The sequence below is a fragment of the Sycon ciliatum genome, unplaced genomic scaffold, assembly GCF_964019385.1.
Source record: "Sycon ciliatum unplaced genomic scaffold, ocSycCili1.1 SCAFFOLD_1754, whole genome shotgun sequence".
NCBI lineage: Eukaryota > Metazoa > Porifera > Calcarea > Leucosolenida > Sycettidae > Sycon > Sycon ciliatum.
In genome coordinates this window covers 1-25,248 of record NW_027044471.1, presented here as the reverse complement: position 1 = coordinate 25,248, position 25,248 = coordinate 1, and the positions used below count along the sequence as shown (strand labels likewise).

Below are 25,248 nucleotides of genomic sequence, written 5' to 3'. Positions count from 1 at the left end.
TACGGTATTCATTGTTATTACCTGGCGATGGCCAAGTGCCGAAACGTTGCATTATAATGGAATGGTTCAGATTTGCAGAGAATTGTGGAATGGGTGAATTCACCCAATTGTGTAAATACTATGAAACTGCAGGTAGCCTCAAAACTTCTTCTCTATACCTCATTTGTTTAATTATTAGAGCAATAACCATAGCTTGCACAGTCGACCACACCTTTGCGGAAAAGTTGCGAAGTAGTTGTTTGTGGAATGAAGAAAGTTGCGATTTCTTCCTAAACAACGGAAAGTTGCGAAAAAAGTGGCTCGCGTCTTTGGAAAAAGGCTACTCCGAACCCTTGGCCATGCAGACTACCAGCACTGATCAGGGAATTGCACACAATTGTGTAGCTCACATACTGGAATTGTGGTACAATCATGTAGTTTTGCTCCTACCTCCGAAAGGATGCCTAATTATGCTCCAAATTTTCGACCACCAACTTATGCCAATAGTTATGCCGGCATAATCCGCCGGTGCCTATAGACCAAGTAGGGAAGCCGTACTTGAAGAGGGGGAGGATGTATGCCGAACACCGAAAATTTATGACATTTCGCCTAATATTCCGTTTCTTAGAAATTTCAACAGCCTGTCAAATATTCCAAGATCCCTGATTATCAGAAAATATGAAGGGAACTGAAATCTCCTTCACCATATTCGATTGGGAAGCATACGGTCCCTTCTAGGAACATTGTACAAATTAAGGTTAGGTCCACCTCATTCGGTTTCCTCTCAATCCCGATGATAGATCCTCGAGGATAATGTAATTAAAAAATTGAAAAATGCAGTAATGACACCATTTGATTTGAGGGCAGTATGTGTAGGGTTTTTCGTACATACTTTATAAAAAAATGTGAAAAGAGGTTCTGCCTATCAAAGGCCATACACCTACTTTTAGGCACATATCGTTGACAGAGGTACCCAAGTGTATGGTTGTTGTCCCACGTCCGTAACCTGAAAATGTCTGGCTGATAGTATCCGTATATGTAATCATCCCGAATCGCTGGAAATTTTGAATCCCATGGAAGCTGTGCCGTAACGGACCACAATGCAGCTTCCCATTTCCAAGCAATCCAATTTCCGGCACTCCATGTACCAGTCAGGCCTACCCACGTAGCGGACGTTCCCTTCGCTGTAGAGTTGGCACACTGGAGCTGAGCCATCGTCTGAACAGTAGACAGTGATCCGCCAAGTGACCGACAGGATATGTTGGCGTCTTTCCAGGTTTTGTGGTCAAATCGAAAAGTCCAATCGACTTGCCAAGTGCTGGTGTTCGTTTGAGCACACGCGTCCCATCTAACTGTATAGAGTGAATCAATGCACAAACCTGAAATTTTATTGGTGGGTCTGACAATATAATTCCATTTCACGTCAATTTTTGAATCCTGATACAACTAACACCAGTCTTCATCATATGTTGATGTTTATGGCCGAAGTTTGTTTAAACAGAGATGAAATTACAGAGATCCGATTAAATAATCGGCCATTGGCTCTTCAGGCAGCATTAGTTGTCTGATGATAACCTATGGGCATCAAACTTTACGTTAAAACGAATCATCTGTGGTGATCTGTGTCGTTCGTGCTTTACACATGTACATGACATTGTTCCTCGTTCTGGGGCTGCTCATGGGGCCTTGTGATTTGGCCCAGTATCTGCGAAAATGGACCTTAGGGTGATTTTTCACAAAATGACTCTTTTCTGCTGTTGTCATCTATAGGTATCTAGTGATCACATGGCAAAGTATTAGACCAAACAAAGCAATATTGATGACCCAGAAGCTTCTCAAACAAGCATAGGTACATATCAGGAAATACAACAATTTATCACAGTATTTTCCACATCGGAATACTATGTGTTACAGTGAAATAAATAAAAATAGACAGTGTAATAAATCCTCCATCCAGTTTTTGTTGTAAAACAACTCTTGCGAGTCTTGGGTAACCTCTGGCATAGAGCATGGATGGCCTTGATCCTCATCACTGCATACCAATGAAAACTGTTTGAACCCCATCCCAAGTCTGCTGAAAATCCAGAGAAGTGCAGAACAGGAGGGAGGGTGGCTACAACTACACCTGGAGTCCCAGTCTGTGCATCCCACAGGGAATACGACACAGGCACAACATTCTAACACCCTACACTTCATCTCATACACGATTTAGAGGTAGTCCATCACTGCTGCAGCTCTGTGAAATTTGAGCTCTGTGGGAACTGGCTGCATTCGCGTCAGTGCGCCATGATTCCAGCACTGAGCGCAGAGTGTTCGTAGCTCATCAATCAATGTTCAGCACTTGGCGTCTTGCCCCGTCCAAGGGGTTTGGTGTTCACCACGGAGTCCAGCGTGGGAGCCTGGGAAAACTCAGATCATGTCACTAGCGGCAGCGCTCTTTCGTCCTGACTCGAGTTGATCCAGGACATTTCAGTTCGTCTACCTCTGTTGCCGTCGCCTCACTAGTTTCTCCTCGTTGAGTATTTCTTCTGAGCAGAGCTATACTAAATTCAGAAGGGCCCTACAAGGATTTTCAGATGTCAGAAAGTACTTTTGCCAGCAGAGAGCTCCTTTGGCGGTGCGCCTAAATCAAGTTGAAATTCTGGTCGCTAAATAGGAATTGCGCGTCGACAAAAACATCTTCTGGAAACTGTCGTTGTTCTCTATCAGACGCGACGATTCCGGCCTAAGAAATCCAATGACTTCTGGCAGAGCCGGACGGCAGCTAGCTGGCCATCGTGAACGAACTCTCCTTCTACTAGGACGATCAAAAGCATTCATTGTTGCGATGAACAAATTTTTTGTTTGAATGTGCAGAGCGCGAAGCAAGAGTTTTTTGCCGTTGCAGAAAATGACTTATTCTGAAAAAATGATTTTCACCCGAAGGTCGATTCTCGCTGATACTGGGCCATTTGTAAACTGATTTGTGACTGGTCATGGCTGGTTTGTGACTGTTTGACTGAGCGTTTTGGCCTTGACTGGTCACTATATACATACTCAGCCTGCACAGGCACAGCAAAGGCGCGAAGTACATACGAATAATGCATATCAGAAGAAGGCGGAACTCATGTTGCACGTAAAGTAGTGCGACCAGTAACAGTTGGAAAATTACTGCTGGCGAAATAAAATTATTCTACAATGCACTGCCATTATCAGTTATTTATCATGCAAGACACTTGTAGGACGTTCTAGAGCTAGGGTCCAGCAGATAATGCCGGCATTTTTCGGCATTATGAGACTATTGGAGCATCAGAAACATTATTGAGCATTAGAAAGGAACAAGACGAGCATTATGTTAGACTGGAGCGGCATAACGTGTTTCAAAGTGGATACATTTAAGATTTTTGGCAACAAACGGCTAAAGCCATGAGGTGAAACGCCATGTATTGTACCGGCACATGCTTATTGGGATATTGCAGACACGTCACACCTATAGCACGAATGCTACATTTACTTGACTACATTCAAGTACATGTAATACCATTGATACCTTAAGTCTTTATGTAGCAATGTAGTCAGGTAAATGTACATGTGATGTAGCATGCCCCACGTTGCAACTGAGGCTGTTACACAAAATGCGTAACGATGATTTACCAGGAGTTTATTTTAGAAATCATGGAGAGCCACGGAGGAGACTAGACGTACGCGAAATGAATGTCAAACAGACGAAGAAAAGTTTTCCTTTTATGCCATAGGCTCTGGCCACAGCATCTCAATCGATACTGAAGTAAACACTGATCCATTGATAAATTTGGACCTGGATGATTGGGCGGCTACGAACAGAACAGGCGTGTTCCAAATAACTGCCTTTGCCAAGCCCACCTCAGCAGGCTCAAAAAGAACTCGAATTTCTCATGGACCGTACCAAGTCGATTTAAGTGCTCAGCAGCGCGTATCTTGCTTTCCCGGTGAAGCACGTACAGTTCGTCGTGGACGATTGTAATACAAGGCCTGCAGTCAAGTGCTATCAGAAAAGCAGGGTATTGTGGCCAACCATTCGTCTCTACGCAACCTCGGGAGAATAAGACAGCCAGCGGCAAGCAGAGGATGTAGAGCGGCAAAAGCACGTTCAACGACGTGTTTTGAAGTTTTCTGGAAATGGGAGAGATCTCGGCCCGAGATCGTCTCTCAGGAACTGGCCTCACGTGAGCTGTTTCAGATGAGACATTTTCACAGAGTGGAAGGACTGACAGCTTTACTGCAGGCAGGAATGCCTCTTTCCATATTTGAACTTCCTTCATCCAAATGATCACCAGCAATAATGGTTTCACCTCTCACTACATGGATAAGCAAGGGAAAAGATTTGATACACCCATTATTCAGCCTCAGCCCTGCATCAAAGTTGCAATGGAGAGCAGCCAATGGAGACGCGATCATGGCATATAGTGCTAAGAAGTCGTGGCGTTCATGAGAGATATTATAGCAGCTTCAGAGGCAGATCGACCAAAAGGAATCCTTTCCTGGAAGTTTGACAATGTGCAGCCTTTCTTCCATTTTTGTTCCAAACCAAGAGCATTATAGCCCTTGTTGAACAATTAAAACAGCATTACAAGGTTGGGTTTGGAGCAATATTAAGTAGCTTTATGGGAACATTTTCGGAGCGTTACCCGCTGGACACTAGCTAGAGGAAATAATCAGTCAGTTGTAGAAGGTCAGTACGGTACATTAGTGTCGTGCAATGTTACCACTATAGCAGATTTAAATAACCGACGAGGAGACAACAGTTGTAAAAAAGCAATGAAAAATATCAATTGTGCACTCATAACCAAGTATCAAACAATTAACGTTTAGGAAATTAGAGGCCACATGCCACGTACTGCTCTTTTCTCTCCGAAACTCAACGCTTGAAAGCCAGATATGAAAGAAAGAAAAAATCGTCAGTCACACAACCGCACACAACCGGGACTCGAACCAGGGACCTTGCTATTCGCGAGGAATGCTCTAACGAACTCAGCTACAGAATTACTCTTATCCACGGTGATGGTAAATCTATCCGTCTGAGAATGGTAGCAGCAGATGAATGTGGCTGCTGTGAATGCGTGTGGACAAAACTGGTAAGTCCGCATTATTTAAAACTATGCGTGCTACAACATAATAATGGGGATGGACAGGATGATCAGGAGGACAGCAAGGGCGAGCAGGATCAGGAAGTGGAGGATGAGAGTGATACTGACGAGTAGGAGTTCGATATCGACAAGAACAAGTCTGGTATCTACAAGCATTTGGTGTCCTGTCCGTATTGTCGTAAGTTGTTTGACGATTCCTGGTTGAAATATGGTGCGCACGTTTCTTTAAGCAGTTGCAGGTGTTGGAAGCTTTATATGTTCGTAAACGTGACCCTGTACTATGCAAGCAAAAAGAAAATGTTGTAGCACTCACACTTTTAAATAATACGCACTCACTAGTTTTGTCCACACGGAGACACAGCTGCCAAATTAATCTACTGCTACCATTCTCAGATACACTGCATAAGTTCACACTATACGCGTTACGCATAACCGCGAGCTGCTGCATTTTCACGCTTCTTTTCATATTACTCTAGCTATAGAACTGGTGATGTGATGATGATGTGGACTTCATCAGTATCTCTAGTGATTGGCTTCGGATGTTAGAGCCACAAGTTGCCACTATCTTGGGTACATGGTCCCTTACCGTCAACCAGACCAAGACAGAATTCACAGCCATCCAGCGAGTAACCGATCGTGCTGATGAGCCATGGCGTATGGTCAAGAAACTCGGCTCTCTCCTTGGTGATGCAGAGGATGTCACCCGCAGAAAGCAGCTTGCGGCGATAGCGTTTAAGTCCCTCTGCCAGTTATGGAAGAGAAGAGACCAAGTGAGTCTGGAGGTGCGCGTCCGGCTGTATAACTGCTTCGTGTTACCTGTCTTGCTTTACAACTGCTCCACATGGGGCATCACTCGACAGACAATTGAAGCGCTGGAATCGTATCATCGGCGGCAACTTCGGCATATCTTGGGTATCAGGTGGCCCAACCGACTGTCGAACGATTTGGTTTACGAGCGCTGCAGTGCTGCTCCACTTGGCAACATTCTGGTGAATGCAAGATGGCGGTTGTTTGGCCACATCCTGCGATCAGATGAGCACACACCGGCTAGGGAGGCCATGAGTGGATTCTTTGGCTGCTCCGTGCCGGGATACCGTGGGCGGCCGCGGATCACGCTACCAGTCCTGCTGAATCAAGACGCGGAGCGAGTCGGCTGCCGTCTGAGGACTCCAAGGGACTTGCAGCTGATGGCTCAGGGAGCACTGGATCGCCGTGAATGGACATATCTGTGCAACGCAGCTTCAGATGCGTACAAGGCAGAGTACTGGTGAAGGAAGTTGGCACTGCAATGGATTGAGCTACATTCTTTGTTGTTGGTACCCTGATTATCCGTATTATCCGTATTCACATGGCCTTTGCCATTCATTCAGTATGTCATCAATAATGATATTCTTGTTTGTATTAGTTTATGTGACACCATTTTCTATTTTTCTTTGCCTGCCTGCCTGCTGGCGGCCTTTTTTCGCATGGTTCGGTGCAAGCGAATTTGGGCGAGCCCATTGACGCGGGAGCACAAATAATAATAATAATAATAATAATTTTACAAGAAGTCGGAGGCGGATAATACTTTAATAACGAAGGTACGTGTTAGGTCGTAAGTATCCACGCAAACACACATCCAGTCAAAATAAGGCACTTGTCAAAGTATCCGAACGTTTTCGGTCCCTTCTCATCAAGGATTATACAGGGAATGGCTCAAGTTGAAAAGACTAAAACTTATATAGCGTAAAGATATGAGATAACAACACTCGTGACAAGGTGAAAAAAGTATCAAGTTCAGCACGACACAAAACTCGAAGGACATAATAATAGCGACAAGAACATAGTGAGCAAATTAAGTTACATTGTTAACACCTCGACGAGGAGTAACACCAAACAATTGTAGCGACAACACATTTTCTTTTTGTACGCAAAGTTCAGGATCTAACTTACGGATATACAAAGCTTCTAACGCAGCCAGATGCAACGCACATCTACCACGTGACAATATTGAGAACACATTATCACTGTACAACTCACGACAATTGGTACGGGCTGACAGATGTTGCTTGATGGACGAAGTGCGATTCTTAGCTCCGTTGGGTGTAGTCTCCTCCAATGTCCCGTCATCTCGCCTCTTCGCGGCATCACCACTATCCGTCTCTCTGCTTTTCCGCGGCCTTCCACGTTTTCTGACACTAGCCGTTGTGTGCGCGATGCCCAGTGTCCTTTCAGCTACGTCTCCTCCATTGCTGATTTCTATTGATCTTCTTACTCCAACTTGTCCGGTGTTCGATATTGAGGTTCATTTTCGCGGTCTACCACGTTTTCGAATATTGACTGTTGTTGTCACTTCCGTTGTCGTTGTACGTGCGTCCTCACCAGTCCGTATTTTTACTTGGCTTCGCGTAACCCTTCCCGACGCAGACAGATCCTTTGTCAATTTCGGTGGTTTACGTGTCGGTCTTTCACCATCTTTCACGCTGTTCTCAGCTGGACCCTGCGCTATACACGCGGAGGAGGACGGGCATGCAGTGATATCTTCACAGGAAGAGGAAGATCCACCGATGGACTGGACAGCACATTTTGGAGGACGACCACGGCGAGGACGACACTCACGCGCATCAAGCGGAACAAAACTTAACGGCACATGTTGACGAATGCGCGCGCCCAGGTGCTGAAGGGTTCTAACTACATACCGATCTTCACATTGTCGGCATTGAAAGAAATAGATAAGGTTACTTTTACTAAGGGTAGGTAGAACATCCTTCTTCACACTGAACGCACGCACTGTCCCAAATATGACGTACAGCTTGACGCACGGATAAGATGGACATACGATACCACGAACATCCTTCTCCACGCGCGCAGAACCGGCGCCAACCCAGGGTAAACGGAGCACCACTGGGCAAAGGTCAGACATTGACATTGGAGGAGACTACACCCAACGGAGCTAAGAATCGCACTTCGTCCATCAAGCAACATCTGTCAGCCCGTACCAATTGTCGTGAGTTGTACAGTGATAATGTGTTCTCAATATTATCACGTGGTAGATGTGCGTTGCATCTGGCTGTGTTAGAAGCTTTGTATATCCGTAAGTTAGATCCTGAACTTTGCGTACAAAAAGAAAATGTGTTGTCGCTACAATTGTTTGGTGTTACTCCTCGTCGAGGTGTTAACAATGTAACTTAATTTGCTCACTATGTTCTTGTCGCTATTATTATGTCCTTCGAGTTTTGTGTCGTGCTGAACTTGATACTTTTTTCACCTTGTCACGAGTGTTGTTATCTCATATCTTTACGCTATATAAGTTTTAGTCTTTTCAACTTGAGCCATTCCCTGTATAATCCTTGATGAGAAGGGACCGAAAACGTTCGGATACTTTGACAAGTGCCTTATTTTGACTGGATGTGTGTTTGCGTGGATACTTACGACCTAACACGTACCTTCGTTATTAAAATAATAATGATAATAATATAAGAAAGGGTTTGCTCCCCACACCGGAGCTCGCGCTATTCCGCCGACTTTACTTGACACTTGACTGACTCACGACTGCCATCCAGAGCACACGAGAAGTCCATCGAACCTTCGACTCGGCAAACCTGCAAGAAAGCACCACTCCCTGCTCAATACACAGTGTTTCGGGGAATTCACCCCTCATCAGTTGAGCTTGAGTAGGCTGAGGAAGATTGTGCCTGAAGAGCACCACTTATATAGTGCTCTCCAGGTACAAACATCACCAGGGATACAAACTTACAGAGACGCTCCGCTTCCAGCGCGATAAACACCTCGTGAACACCAGATAGCAGCGTGAGTCAGTGTCGCTCCTGGACGGTGAGACCAGACGTTGAGGACCCTCGGTCATTCGCAACGCTGTCACCTCCAAACCAACTAGTCGCAAGCCCGCGCTGCAGATAAAGGTAACTGGTGGCGTTAGTGGACAGTATAACGTAACTTTTAGTTCCTTAGTCCTTGTGTTTGCCATTAATGTATCTACTGTATTACCTTTAGGCAATGTTGTAATGTAGAAATCTTGGGAGATGCTGCTGTTTATTCCAGTCGTAGTGGTGTAGAATGCTCGGACTCGGTACGTCGTGTTGGTACTCAGGTTTGCCAAAACGGTAGACTCACTTGTGCCACAAACCGAAGTTGTGACAGCCGCTGTCCTGTTGTCCGTGTACACAAAGCAGAATCGAGATATCCATTCCCGAAGTACCTGTGGCTGCACTAAACGTGCGAAGATCTCAGTTTCGGTGGAGTCGACAGCTACGTTGGAGGGTTCTACATAGGAGAAAACATAGTATGGACCGTTTGAACTGACAATGTAAAAGGAATTTTTTTTATTGAACCTCTATATTTTTGCCTGGGAGCCTGGAAGCCATTGCCCATGACAGACCAGCATGGCGATATCTATGCATGAGGGTCTGTGCATTGTGATATTTCGACAGATTCTGAAACAGTCAAACTCAGTAAATAGCGCTATCATTATCACTCAGGCTGCAATATTCATAATTATAGACAAATTCATAAATGTCCATTCCATTTGTATCTAATATTATTAATTTATTTTGGAAGTGAAGTGAACCTATGCAGCGAAGAGACCGTAGTTGGAGAGTTCGAAGTGAGGTACCCTGTAATATATTCATAAATGAAATATCTTCAATACCCATTAGCTACATTGTATTATATTATTATAAGTACACAAGAGAGAGTTTGGAAGCTTTGTCACAACTCCGAGTTTCACGTATCTCGTATCTCTACGATCATTATAAGTATCAAAAGTATTAAGAGAGCATGTCTGAGAAAACCAGAAAATATGTGCAAGTCGATCTCTCAGATTTCGCTCAAATGTTGCAGGTAGGTTTGCTTTGGGGTGTAGATCGACATTCCAAAGCCCGCGCAAAATCTTTTGAAGACAACCATGAAATTGGCATACCCCTCAATATTGGCCGAATATTGGCACGATTTATGGGTATGCAAACGAGCAACGGCACAGCGTACAAGAACAAGCTACGAACAAAACTCCATCAAGCTCACATTACCTCACCTGAGGAGAGTTCTTGGGGCAGCACCACTAAGCAACGCCAGCATCCCCGAAGACTAGGGCAATCATCCCTTGACGCCACAAATGATGGTCTTGAAAATAGCCAGATTACAAGCGCTGATAAAACAGCGAGCTACGTCCTCAATTAGCAAACACTATACACCGGCAGATAGTAGAACACCTCTTCTAGCACTGAGGACATGTCCCCCATCATCCTTTTTGGGTTTTCTTGAAATAAACAGTTTTGAATTTTTCCACTCGACCATTCTGAAATACGTCCAAACTCATACCTGCGCAGGAAAGCTCGCCCCTCCGCGACGTCTAGTCAGCAATTTCTACTCCAACACCACTCCCAACGCTGCAGAACAAAGTGTATTGTTGACTCTGACAAGGAAAAGCAGCGGTGATCACTTGTCACTCCGAACGACAAGCTTCTCCTTGCGCCATCAACATTTTCGGTACAACAGTTGATGCAAAAGTGACTGAATTTTTGCGTGTAGTTTTTGGATTTTACTGCAAGAGAAATCGGAGAGATCCACTTGCACACATTCTTTGGTATTCTCAGACATGCTCTCTTAAAGACAAAGATGAATTAAGAGTACAAACTCGCGAGAGTTTCCCTGTCAAACATAACGAGAGAGGACATAATAATACTTTGATTTCTTTGTCCATCACCATTTTACATACGTAACATGTCGCTTCATCTCATTCTGTTTATACTTATTTTGTTTACCTATCTGAACTGTGTTTAAGTCATTTTGGTGCTGCAAATCTCCTTTCATCTTCGTACCAGGTATAAAGGATAAATTTTATCACGAGTAATTTAATACGTGGTGAGCACTATAGCTGTGATATGGTAGTAGCGGTCATTGCAAACGTCACAGGCCGAGTTACATAGTTGATTGGCGAAAGTGGATTACCCCTTCGAAACTTCATTTATTGCCAAAAGCCCATAGTATAATTTTGAATTGTTTTCTTCTTCACACAGTGAATGCATACGATATTAGGTCGGTGAATAGGCAGAGTGTTGCTTGAAAGTCGGCATGAATTTCTTAAACCAATGTTACTAAAGGTAACTGATATTTATTCGCTAGTGTAGTCCTACATAGTATACCTTACCATTTGGTGTATATCTTTGACAGTAGAAACTTAGCTTCATTGTGCAAGATTCGACTCCGAAACCCTCTTTTTCAGGTAAATAGTAACCACATTTTCTTTCTCCACTACCTCCTGTTGTTGAATTTATCCAGGGAACTGTGCTCGGTATGGATGGAACTGGTAACACCCATGTCCAATTTTTAGATGTTCGTTGTAGAGCAACCCACACATTGCATGTATTGGCTTTGCAGCCAGACGAGGCAATCTTGCAATTATCGCTTGAGGAACTGCTGCATTGACCATTTCGTGGCCCAAGCACTGACCTTGCGCACTCTGCATGGTTTAAGCTTTGGATATTGGCCAGAATGCTGAATCTCCCTGCGCAATCGGTGGTGGCCTCATCATATGTCTTAGGCGTTGGATTGTAAAGTATCTCCATGCGTCCAAGAGATTTGCTCGCAGAGCACCCATACCAGTTATCTTCACCAAAACACAGTTCGCATTCCGATTCAGCCATGATAAAAAAATGGACATATGCACATAGAAACATTCGAGGCACATGGGTTAGATTGCTCGATACACAAAATTGCATATGGTTCAGGAAGACATGCACGAACACCTAAGGAAAGGGGTTGTCCAGCTCCGACTTGAAGTCTCACATATTATTAGGGAGGGCACCATCAGACATTTCAACTTTCCACTGACGTTTGTTTGCGAGTCTTGCTGGTGTGAGTCAACAATTATTCCCCGTATACATTCCACGGCTATTTTCAGAGCTGAGCCTTTAAAATCTATTGCAGCAGAGTATATTGGTTTTGAAGCTAAAGTGACACATGGAGCACAGGAAGGAGCAACACAAGTTGGAGATTGTTTTATTGGCTGGCAGTGGTTTAAATAAATTATAGACTCTGAAATTTCAACACTCAGATAATTTGAATACTATTGGAGCCGGCGCAAGCGAAAAACCGGATAACGGAGCTACGTCATGAACTGGGAAAACGGCTTGAGAAGTTTGAATACGGGAAATCCCCATTCAGCGAAGCGTGTCGCGTGTTCAATGCTTTGCTACGTCGCGAGTATGTGACGCAGTGTTCTATGGCGCGGATCATCGCGCAGCAGAGTTCCTCAGCTTTCTTTTGCTTTTTATTTGAAGGAAATCCGTCAAGGGACGGCTGAGTTTCGGTCGCTTGACTGAAGTCGATTTTACTCTGGAGGATCGTGCTTGCACTCTTCGCTCTGAAATTTTAAAATAGTTTGGACTTTGAAGTTAGTCGATGATTCTTTGACAGCATGAGCAGACGAGCTACGTTCACCGTGGACGATGCCCTCGCTGCTCTGCTCCTTGAAGACGAGGAAGAATTTGTACGCTCAGTTGCTCTTGACGGGCCAGTTGTCCAAAACGTTTTGGAGGAATCTGACGACGATGATGACAGTAGTGACAGCCATTTCCTCGACAAGGAGCTCAACATCGATATTGCTGCCCATCGGTATGATGAACTGAGCAGCACCGACGACGGTGATGGAGAAAAAGAGACAAGCGATGCTGACGATGTATTTGAGGACCTAGATGCTGGTATGGACGTTCCCCAACATGCTGCAACTGCAGCCACAGTTTTGCCAAGATGTGGATGTTCAAAAAATTGTTTGTCACTATTTTCTATTGAAGATGTTGATCAGAATCGGCTGAACATGGCAGAGCTGGAGCGACCTGATTTTGATTTACTGCTGAGTGGTGTGCTGGAGGCTATGCATTGCGGAGACAAGCTCACTGTCCACCAGAAAAAGCGTAAACGCTCAGCTTTCAAGTACACTTTCCAGAGCAAGCGAGTGTGTGCCGGTGCGTTCCGCTACATCTTTAACATCAAGAAAGATAAACAGTGGAGTTTGTGTAAGCACGTGGAAAGCAACGGTGCAACGGCGCGGCGACACAGCAATGCTGGTCGACGACCATCAAACGCTTTCACGTTTGAGGTAGTCAAATACGCGGTTACTTTCATAAAGTCTCACGGCGAACACTATGGCATCCCACACCCTGCACCACTACATGGTCGAGATGGCGTTCCTCCCGTGTTTTTGCCTGCAAGCCAGACATACAAGGCTGTGCACAAACTGTATGTTACTGCAGGGAAGTCGGCTGGCATTCGTGTCATGGGAGAATCTTCCTTCCGCAGCATCTGGCACCAATGTACGCCGCATTTGAAATTTATGTCTCCACGGACTGACGTGTGTGATCTGTGCGAGAAACTACGCCGTCGGGTCATGTCAGCTTTGACTGAGCAGGATAAGGTGGCCGCCTGTTCAGCACTGCAAGACCACATTGCTGCAGCACAACAAGAGAGAGACTACTATCGTGGAGCTACTATCTCTGCTGCCGAACAGCTACAAGCCAGTGCCCAGTGTGCGCCACCATGTGCTCCATGCTCGCAAGCCACGTTCAAAACGCATTATACATTCGATTTTGCGCAAAACGTCAGCATACCTCAGGAGTGGCGACAAGTAGGTCCTCTCTACTTTAAAGTTCCAAGGAAAGTGCAGGTGTTTGGGGTGAACAACGAAGCTGTTCCGCACCAAGTGAACTACTTGATTGACGAGACGGACACCATCGGCACAAATGGCTCCAAGAGCCATGGCCCCAACAGTGTTGTAAGTCTCCTCCACCATTTCTTCGCACACCATGGTTATGGCGAAGAACAGTGTATCCTTTCTGCAGATAATTGCTGTGGCCAGAACAAGAATAAAACTGTTGTTTCCTACCTTGCATGGCGCTGTATGTCTGGCTTGCATAAGTGTATTGAGCTGCATTTCATGATCACAGGCCACACCAGATGTTTGGTCGATGGCTGCTTTGGTTTGCTGAAACGCAGCTATAGGCGCAATAATATCTATAGCATGGCCCAGTTAGCTGATGTAGTGAATGGTAGTGCTGCATGCAATCAGGCGCAGCTTATTCCTAGCTCCAATCTGGAGTGGCGTGAGTGGGATAAGTTCTTTATGCAGTTCTTTAAGCCCTTGGTCGGTATTTCCAAGCTTCACTACATGCGCTTTTCCAGTGCTGAGCCTGGTGTAGTGTATTGCAAAGAGAATGTTCATGCTGCTGAGCAGAGGCTTGCCTTGCTGAAAGTGCCTGCAGAAGATTTGCTTCGTGCTGGTCTGCCGAAAATCCTCAGTCCTGCAGGACTGACTGCAGAGAGGCAGCAGTACCTCTTTTCTCACATTCGCGAGCATGTTCCATCAGAGTTTCAAGATGAAGTTTGCCCGCCACCTACTGCATCTGCAGAGTGAGACAACATCCTCGCCGACCAGCCTGACATGGCACTTTGATCATTTCACATTCGTTTCTATTTTCGTGTATATACTTGTGCCATTGCTCAGTTACACACTTGTGCAACATTGCTTTTGATTACGCCTATTTGCGTAGATGCCCTCATGTACTCTAAAGAGTCTCTTGATGCTATGATGTATAGAAGACTCAATATCATGTTACCTATATGTACAGTATTTTTCACTTGATTTGATAATACTCTCCATCTGCTTCATTGGCACAGCTTTGTTTGGGCCATCAATTATTCGTTCAACACCGCTGGATTGTTTGCGCTTGAACATCATTTTCCGTATGTTTGGCAAGGACATAGGCGCAGACAAATGACTGTATCTATGGTGTTTCTTGAGATTTTTGAGTCTGGTTTTTTTATTGGTTTCTGCATGACATTCTGAAAGCTCTCGTATTGAAATCTCAAAACCGCCCTCCAAGTCCATTATCTGGGTTTTCGCTTGCTATTTAATTATTTTTTGGTTTTTTTGTGTTGATGTGAAATTTGCCAAGTACACTGTATGCGTATTACAATGGGTGCGGTGGGGCAGTGTAATTATTTTAGTGGGCTCATTTATGTGAGAACTCCGTTCCACGGTGGTAAGTGAAAGCCGTCAAGTCCGTGGTGGGAGTAGAGGTCAGAGACTGACAAGAAGGAGCATTGTTTTTGTTCGATTATCCACAAGCTAAACACCATACTGGCATATAGATCGGGCACTATTCAAGAGATGACACCATTCAAGAAATGCACTGTTATTTTAATGCTGCTGCATTTACGTCATCCAGCAGAAAACAAAGAAAGCGCAGCTTAACACAAGCATCTGCATGCGACACTCACACAACGAGCAACCAGTTTGGGAAATAGGAGGGTTTGTCAATTGATTTGCCAGGCTCCGAGTGAGTGACAGCTTAGAGCTGTGTGAATGTGTGTGTATGGCAGCTGGGCAGGGCCCTGCTGCGGAGGCTGAGTGAGCCGTATGGAGAGGCTAAGTGAGCCAAGGCTGAGTGAGCCGTCTGAGTGTGAGAGGCTGAATGAGCCGTATGAGGAGCCTGGTAAGCAAGGCTGACTCCCCTCCATGTATTTACAGAAATTCGCCGGTAGACGGCATCGGTGTAGTTATTGTACTTCCTCCGTATACAAAAACTTCGTGACTTTTTTTGAAAGCTGCGCACAGCTCTAGAATGGTTCCGTTTGACTCGGAGTAACACTCGTGGCATTGTCTAACCTGTTTACAAGCTATATACAAAGAAAAAAGCAACTCAGACGAATGAGATTGAGTATTTTCAGAGTCTTCGTCGCTCATGTCATTGTCACCTGACGACGATGACTCCGCATCGCCAACAGTCGCTGCTTCCGCTCGCATTTCGTTCAGATTCTTGTCACCTGCAGTGATGGTCCGACGCTGGACTTTGGCTACGTCCTCTTCATCTCTAGAGCTGTGTATGAATCGTTGTCGGACTATAATCAGTCGTTCCAACCCGCTACCTCCATTATGCCGTGAAACGAGTCGTACAAGCACATCCAAACGCTTCGCATTTTCTCGCCAGGATAATCCTCCCAAGCATTCTACAATGGCTTCGAGGAGGTCCCTGCGATTCCCCTTGGCGACAAAGGAGACGTCCGACTGGAGAGAGGCGAAGAAAGCCAGGCCATCGACATTCTGATCCTGAGTCTGCGATGGTTGCACGACGACTGAAATGTTTCATCTTGCCGTGCGAGCGAAAACAAATCTATGTTCTCACGCTGCGCAGATCTATGGGGCTGCGCACCGCACGTACGACGTAGATCCACGAGCCTGGCCAGTTTCAGGGCAGCGAGTGCCACGTGACTCCGTGTTCCAGCCACAAACTACACTTCGTCATTGTGTCGGTTTCGAGCAAATAAGTGTTAGTTTTTTTTCATTTGACTCTTGAGTTTCTGTCGGCAACGTCCTCACACGCATGGCATCCGTGGAGAATCTGTTCGGGATCAACTAAACTAACCTCGACATGGACGTGGGTTGTCGATGACAGCCTTTGGCGCCGTTCGTTGAGCAGGTCCTTTCTCAAAAACACCGTTCAAAAAAAGTCACGAAGTTTTTGTATACGGAGGAAGTAGGCCGGTATGATAAAGGATACCGACAGGAGAGAACTAGAATAGGAAACATGATGATGACAATAGTGGAGTGGGTGGATGGGTTAAGAAAGAAATCCACTGCCAATGCGGACAAAGCAAGAACTGAAGTCAGGAATAGTGGACTTCGGAGAACAATGAGCGTGTGAGAGTTTGTCGGGAACAGAGCATGCGCCTTATGTGTTAACATATTTTTCCGCGTGCGCAAAAAAATCATTAACACAAGCATCTGCATGCCGCACTCACAGAACGAGCAACCAGTTTGGGGAATAGGAGGGTTTGTCAATTGCTTTGCCAGGCTCCGAGTGAGTGACAGCTTAGAGCTGTGTGAATGTGTGTGTATGGCAGCTTGGCAGGGCCCTGCTGCGGAGGCTGAGTGAGCCGTATGGAGGCAGCCGGGCAGGGCCCGGCTGCGGACGCTGAGTGAGCTGTATTGAGAGGCTGAGTGAGCCGAGGTTGAGTGAGCCGTCTGAGCGTGAGGGGCTGAATGAGCCGTCTGAGGAGCCTGCTAAGGAAGGTTAACTCTCCAAATAGAGAACCTCCTATTCACTGTTAACTGTAGAGGGGGTGCCGCAGATTGTGGACAATAGCAGAGTGATATTGAGTTACTGAGTGTACAGTCGGTACATAGGTTACATTCGGTTATGCTCTGGCACCCACAATAAGTGGGCTCAGTCTGTCTGATCAGCGCTTACCCAGACCGGTGCTGCCAGCTTTCATGGCAGTTTGCATGTGGACTTCCGTCACTGGGCAGTGCAAGGCACGGCCGAAGTCTCCCCAGGAATGGACGGAAGAGCACGCACGGGAGTGGGCATGTGAGCGGCGGTAGGGTGGCACGAATGGAATCGCTTGAAATATTGCCTGGAGAGAGCGTCAGCAAGGATGTTGGTAGTTCCAGGTATGTGACGGGCGGTGACCATAAAGTTACCCTTGGCGCAGATAAAGAAGACCTGCCGTAGGAGTGACATCACATTAGGGCAGCGACTGGTGCCAGACTTGAGAACAGCAGCGACAGCTTCGTTGTCGGTATGGAAGCGGATACGCTTGCGACACCAGTGGTAAGGGAAGGCCTCTTTTACGGGCAAAGCAAAGCACAATCATCACCATGTATCAGTACAGTGAGTAGTTAAACCCAACACGAATGAAAATGTGAAATGGAATATAAACAATATTTGTAAAAAAATACATTAATTAAAATTCAATATCGATCACGAATAAAATAAAATAAAAATATGTAAAAAATAAACAATATCGAACACGGAATTAATTCCGGAACTATCTACTCAACCAATTCATAATGCAATATCCGCACACTGTGTCAGAGATGGAACTCCGCTACCCGATCAACATGCAGAGGCCACTCAATCACATGCTTAGAAGCCGCTCTCCACAATGGCCAACCCCCTCATCGCATTAACTGGACGATGGTAGGCCGAACGTGCACCGCGAATGCACATTATGGCTGCCCTGAGCAAAGCGAAGGACAAGCGACACCGCACATAGGCCATTAGCTGGGCATACGGTCGATCGGCAGTTGCCAGCAATGCACACAACCGCTTAAAGAATGCAGTACACTCCGGAGCACAACAACCCGCCGTGGTAAAGACTAGAGGGGTAAATGAACCACGGTCGACATTGTTGATACGCTCGGCATACTCACTCTTCTTGCGGCGCTCATGTTGCTTCAGAAGATCACTGACGGGCTTGCTCCTGTATGATGCTGCATCCATGTGGAAGACCCAGACATCGAAGAACGCATTCTGAGCCCGGGTCCAGAACCCACGAGCTCCGACATCAGCTCGGGCGTCGTTCGCGGTGTTTGTTGATGCCGATAAAAACACCTCGCCTGTGATCGGAGCAAGTACAGGCTCGACTGCCACATCTGAGCATACCTCCGTCAGAAGATCCGCCACGATATCTCTTACTTCATTGTGGCGAATTGTCGGGAAACCTCCGCGGGGGCAAATCATCGCAGGCGTGGCGTCGAACGGCTCCCCACACACACAGCTCGCTGGTGTGTCCAAGAGAGACCAACCATAGCGGAGAGCTAGAGCGTCGCGGAAGTCTCCCTTGGGACAGATGGTGACCATGGTCTGCCAGAGGCAATACCCCGAGCCAACTCGACACGCCTTTCGTGGATAAACTCTCCAGCCGACGAGCCAGGGCAGGGGACGCACTGCTCTTGATCGTGACGAAATCATTCTGCTCCCTCTGACGACGGTCATGCGCTAGCCGTGTCTTCTCGCTTAGGGCTGCCTGGCGAACATCCTCCGTGGAGTTATGGGTGTATTGATCATTCTGGTGTACAATCTCCTCCACCTGAAGGGCCGTTACAGCTCTCGACGCAGGGAGCTCTGCCGTACCCATTTGCTGAAAACACGGCAGAGCCATCCCCCCCCCCCCCCCCAGTCGACAGGGCAGGCGGAGAAGGTTCAATTCGTCTGGTAGGAAGGAATCACGGCCCACTGGAGCAGGTAGAAGCTCCTCCGTGATCACCTTGTCAAGGTCGGTAAGGCATTGTGCAGGGAAAGGTACTGTACGCAATAGGTAGGTCCACCTACCACGTAAACCATGAGATATTGCAGCAAAGGCAGCATGTGGCTCCGTTTTTGCAATCTCTGTAAGCTTCTTCAGCTCTTCCTTCCACTTCGCCACCCGTTGCTGCACACTTTCCGCGACCGCCTCTTCCGATCCAATCTCGGAGCCGAGATAACGCAAGCTCCCCGTGACAATCCGGATCCCTGTCTCGGCAAACACTTGGCGTGCTTCCTGCTCCAGCTCTGGCTTGACAAGGAGCTGGGTCTTTTCGGAGTTCGTGAAGTATCCGTATCGCCGTCCAATTGCCTGCAGCTCGTCCCACCACAACCGGATCTGTCTCAGCCTACCTGCTCCGCTGGAATCATCCGCATACCAGCTCTGCCGGACTGATGTGTGCTGCTCCTGGAGACGAGTGATGATCTGTATGGTGGCAACTGCGTAAAAGGCCATGGAGAGGGGGTCGCCCTGAGTGGTTCCCTCACTCGACTTGACTTCCCCTCCACCTGCAACAAATAAACGTGCAGCCGTTTGACAGGAGTTCATGATGACGCTGGAGAGGGCAGGACATAGCCGCTGGACATTGTGTAGCGCCGCTTCTCTGTTCAAACTGTTAAATGCATTGCGAGCATCCACCAACAGCACTCCATCTGTCTCCTCGTCATTGTAAATCTGCTGCACCGCATGCACGGCCGCCTCTATCCCAGCTGGTTGGCCCGCACACTTCTGGATAAATCCGCAGGCTTTCTCAATATCCGGGGCTGCGACACGAAGTACCGCCTTAGCAACAATGCGCCTCAGCACCTCGCCAACCCCGATTGGGCGGACCCCAGGCTTCTTGTCCAGTGCAATTAGCCGACCAGCAAGAAATGGAATGAGGCCCTCCGATGGTATGACACGGGTCGCAAGCAAGCGGGCGCAATCAGCCATTGCTTCGCAAAGGCGTGTTGAGGCTCCTTTGAACGCCAAACACATGCGGCGCCAGGCAGCAGCATCCAGACCGGAAGGGCCAGCGGAGCCTTCTGTGTGCTCGGCGATAGACTTGAGGAGATCCGGGGTCAATGGGTCAAATCGAATGCCGTCCACTTCGGGGGGCTGTCCACTCAACAAGACTTCCGGGCTGGCAGCCAGCCTCTCTGGGTGCTTCTCCTGAAGAAGGTCCCTGACAGAGCTTCGGGTGCCGTCCTTTAGACTCTGCCTCTTGCCACCCGGCCTAGAGCGAAACAAGGTGTCCTGCAGGCAACGGCCGTCCGCAAGCAGTGCATCCAAATCGCCGCCCCGCCACAAAGCCATCCGCCTCTGAAGATGGTCAGCGTTAGCCTTAGCTTTGCTCGTACTGTGAGTCACCTGCAACATCAACGATGGCAAGACCGACAGATTATACATAGCACTCGCATTGGTGCCTGCCGAGTCAACGAAACTGCGAAGTTGTGCGGCAATGAGGTTGACAAAATCCTTTCCAACGGACCCTGTTGGAATCTTGAAAAATCTCTTCCTCCAATGTAGAACCTCGTCAAACGCAGAACTGATTGCTGGGCTGGGCGGATCTAGCCGAGGTGCAGGTCCCGACGGCCCCGACTGGCTAGAATGGTTGGAGAAAACTCTCTCCGGAGGTGGATCGGGCACAGAGTTAGCCTGACTCCCCGGCAAATCAACTGAAGGTACCGTAGCCACTAGCGGTGGCATGTCCTGGCTTGGTGTTGACGCTGGCGAAGACGCTGGTGCTGACGAAGATGAAATTTCATGTACTCCATAGCGCTGTGTTTGCGGCTAAGAAATTTTAACTGCTGGGGTACACTCTCCTCAGCCATGCAGGGGGCTGATTGTGCCAGTCAGCACCTCGGTCATGGTCGCTAGTCACACCATGACCATGACTGGCAGGCTGAAGCGCTGAGCTATCACCACCCAGACTATCAGGTCGGCTGTTAATAATAGCGCCGACATTAGCGCTGCCACTCAGACCATCGCTCTGGCGGTAGGAAGAGCCAGCTCCGAAACCAGGAGGGGTAGCGACACCTCTTGTCCTGTTTCGACACGTTGGTGGAACGGTGCGACTTGGATAGCAATCCACACATGGGTTGTTAGAAATCTTGCACGCACATCTCTGGCACTTCCCTGTTAGTTGACACTGACAGCAAGGCATTACTGCTACAGGAGACGCCAGCTGGAGTAGGAATGCCGGCACGTCATACAGGCGCGAAGACTGGTGATTTCGCTCAGACCTGGATGCCAGAAGCTGGTGAGACTCTGCTAACACAAAGAATGAACAGAAACCAAAGAAAAAAGAGAACAAAACCCAACACAACACGGGAAAACAACAGCAGAGTAGCGATCTCATCCGAGTCTTCTTCTCCAGCTTCTCCTCCAGCCTCCAAGCAAATCCAGCACACCGTCAGCACACAGCTCATGATCGCGACACCACTGGTGGCCCCACGTAGCACATGCAATGCAGATGGGATACAGCTCCTTGAACGTAATGCAGAGCGGAGTGTGTTGTGGTGACCAGGTGTCGGCGAACCAATGCGTTCCGTAAACTGCGCCATGCCCAATGGCGCCAGATGCGTCAGTTTCTATCAGGATGTCGCTTGAGAAAGAAATCCACTGCCAATGCGGACAAAGCAAGAACTGAAGTCAGGTACAGTGGACTTCGGAGAACAATGAGCGTGTGAGAGTTTGTTGGGAACAGAGCATGCGAGTTCTGTGTTGACATATTTTTGCGCGTGCGCAAAAAAATCATCTAACATTTGCTGTAAAAGTTCACGACTCATCGAAAACGGCAACAAGAACTGGGATTTTGATCAGAAACCACCAGTGTACTAGCATGGACAAGTCTATTGGAAAAACAACAACAAGCTTTCCTTGGTGCATGGTTAGCAAAGAACGGCAAGTATTCACATGCTGTTGGGTGGGCACTATTCAAGAGAGGGTTATCTTTGTTTCCACCGGCTATCTGAGAGACAGGGGTACTATTGGAGAGTGGACTCTAATCGCCGGTGTACGGCTCTCGCTCTCCTATCTAGGAAGTACTTAAAGCTGAATGTATGTGTATGCTGACTGTATGTGTATGCTGTCTGTATGTGTATGCTGTCTGTATGTGTATGCTGTCTGTATGTGTATGCTGTCTGTATGTGTATGCTGTCTGTATGTGTATGCTGTCTGTATGTGTATGCTGTCTGTATGTGTATGCTGTCTGTATGTGTATGCTGACTGTATGTGTATGCTGTCTGTATGTGTATGCTGTCTGTATGTGTATGCTGTCTGTATGTGTATGCTGTCTGTATGTGTATGCTGTCTGTATGTGTATGCTGTCTGTATGTGTATGCTGTCTGTATGTGTATGCTGTCTGTATGTGTATGCTGTCTGTATGTGTATGCTGTCTGTATGTGTATGCTGTCTGTATGTGTATGCTGTCTGTATGTGTATGCTGTCTGTATGTGTATGCTGTCTGTATGTGTATGCTGTCTGTATGTGTATGCTGTCTGTATGTGTATGCTGTCTGTATGTGTATGCTGTCTGTATGTGTATGCTGTCTGTATGTGTATGCTGTCTGTATGTGTATGCTGTCTGTATGTGTATGCTGTCTGTATGTGTATGCTGTCTGTATGTGTATGCTGTCTGTATGTGTATGCTGTCTGTATGTGTATGAAAACATGACTTCTTCTAATCATTAGTTGAGTTCTTTTGTAATTTTCATTGCCAAATTGTTTTGAGTTACCTTTGAAAATTATAATGTTCAACTGTCTTCGTAATCGCCATACTCGTCCAACCGATGTCACCCTCACCCTGGGAATAATCAACTCATCTCTCCCGTAGCTCCACCTCTCCTTCCACCATGACCAAACGTAAACTATACCTCATTTATACGGTATTCATTGTTATTACCTGGCGATGGCCAAGTGCCGAAACGTTGCATTATAATGGAATGGTTCAGATTTGCAATGAATTGTGGAATGGGTGAATTCACCCAATTGTGTAAATACTATGAAACTGCAGGTAGCCTCAAAACTTCTTCTCTATACCTCATTTGTTTAATTATTAGAGCAATAACCATAGCTTGCACAGTCGACCACACCTTTGCGGAAAAGTTGCGAAGTAGTTGTTTGTGGAATGAAGAAAGTTGCGATTTCTTCCTAAACAACGGAAAGTTGCGAAAAAAGTGGCTCGCGTCTTTGGAAAAAGGCTACTCCGAACCCTTGGCCATGCAGACTACCAGCACTGATCAGGTGAATTGCACACAATTGTGTAGCTCACATACTGGAATTGTGGTACAATCATGTAGTTTTGCTCCTACCTCCGAAAGGATGCCAAATTATGCTCCAAATTTTCGACCACCAACTTATGCCAATAGTTATGCCGGCATAATCCGCCGGTGCCTATAGACCAAGTAGGGAAGCCGTACTTGAAGAGGGGGAGGATGTATGCCGAACACCGAAAATTCATGACATTTCGCCTAATATTCCGTTTCTTAGAAATTTCAACAGCCTGTCAAATATTCCAAGATCCCTGATTATCAGAAAATATGAAGGGAACTGAAATCTCCTTCACCATATTCGATTGGGAAGCACACGGTCCCTTCTAGGAACATTGTACAAATTAAGGTTAGGTCCACCTCATTCGGTTTCCTCTCAATCCGATGATAGATCCTCGAGGATAATGTAATTAAAAAATTGAAAAATGCAGTAATGACACCATTTGATTTGAGGGCAGTATGTGTAGGGTTTTTCGTACATACTTTATAAAAAAATGTGACAACAGGTTCTGCTTATCAAAGGCCATACACCTACCTTTAGGCACATATCGTTGACAGAGGTACCGAAGTGTATGGTTGTTGTCCCACGTCCGTAACCTGAAAATGTCTGGCTGATAGTATCCGTATATGTAATCATCCCGAATCGCTGGAAATTTTGAATCCCATGGAAGAAGCTGTGCCGTAACGGACCACAATGCAGCTTCCCATTTCCAAGCAATCCAATTTCCGGCACTCCATGTACCAGTCAGGCCTACCCACGTAGCGGACGTTCCCTTCGCTGTAGAGTTGGCACACTGCAGCTGAGCCATCGTCTGAACAGTAGACAGTGATCCGCCAAGTGACCGACAGGATATGTTGGCGTCTTTCCAGGTTTTGTGGTCAAATCGAAAAGTCCAATCGACTTGCCAAGTGCTGGTGTTCGTTTGAGCACACGCATCCCATCTAACTGTATAGAGTGAATCAATGCACAAACCTGAAATTTTATTGGTGGGTCTGACAATATAATTCCATTTCACGTCAATTTTTGATTCCTGATACAACTAACACCAGTCTTCATCATATTTTGATGTTTATGGCCGAAGTTTGTTTAAACAGAGATGAAATTACAGAGATCCGATTAAATAATCGGCCATTGGCTCTTCAGGCAGCATTAGTTGTCTGATGATAACCTATGGGCATCTAACTTTACGTTAAAACGAATCATCTGTGGTGATCTGTGTCGTTCGTGCTTTACACATGTACATGACATTGTTCCTCGTTCTGGGGCTGCTCATGGGGCCTTGTGATTTGTAAACTGATTTGTGACTGGTCATGGCTGGTTTGTGACTGTTTGACTGAGCGTTTTGGCCTTGACTGGTCACTACACTGAGTAACTCAGCCTGCACAGGCACAGCAAAAGCGCGAAGTACATACAAATAATGCATATCAGAAGAAGGCGGAACTCATGTTGCACGTAAAGTAGTGCGACCAGTAACAGTTGGAAAATTACTGCTGGCGAAATAAAATTATTGTACAATGCACTGCCATTATCAGTTATTTATCATGCAAGACACTTGTAGGACGTTCTAGAGCTAGAGTCCAGCAGATAATGCCGGCATTTTTCGGCATTATGAGACTATTGGAGCATCAGAAACATTATTGAGCATAAGAAAGGAACAAGACGAGCATTATGTTAGACTGGAGCGGCATAACGTGTTTCATAGTGGATACATTTAAGATTTTTGGCAACAAACGGCTAAAGCCATGAGGTGAAACGCCATGTATTGTACCGGCACATGCTTATTGGGATGTTGCAGACACGTCACACCTATAGCACGAATGCTACAGTTACTTGAC

At 46.6% G+C, this 25,248-nt stretch overlaps 1 long non-coding RNA gene across 1 annotated transcript; it reads right to left on the bottom strand.

The window, feature by feature from the left end:
- Positions 1-930: 930 nt before the first annotated feature.
- On the bottom strand, positions 931-24,050 carry LOC135830355 (uncharacterized). Its single transcript, XR_010556018.1, has 4 exons — positions 23,948-24,050; positions 11,227-11,685; positions 9,069-9,344; positions 931-1,331 (listed from the first exon to the last, which is right to left on the bottom strand). It is a non-coding gene; the product is annotated as an uncharacterized LOC135830355 (long non-coding RNA).
- Positions 24,051-25,248: the final 1,198 nt, after the last annotated feature.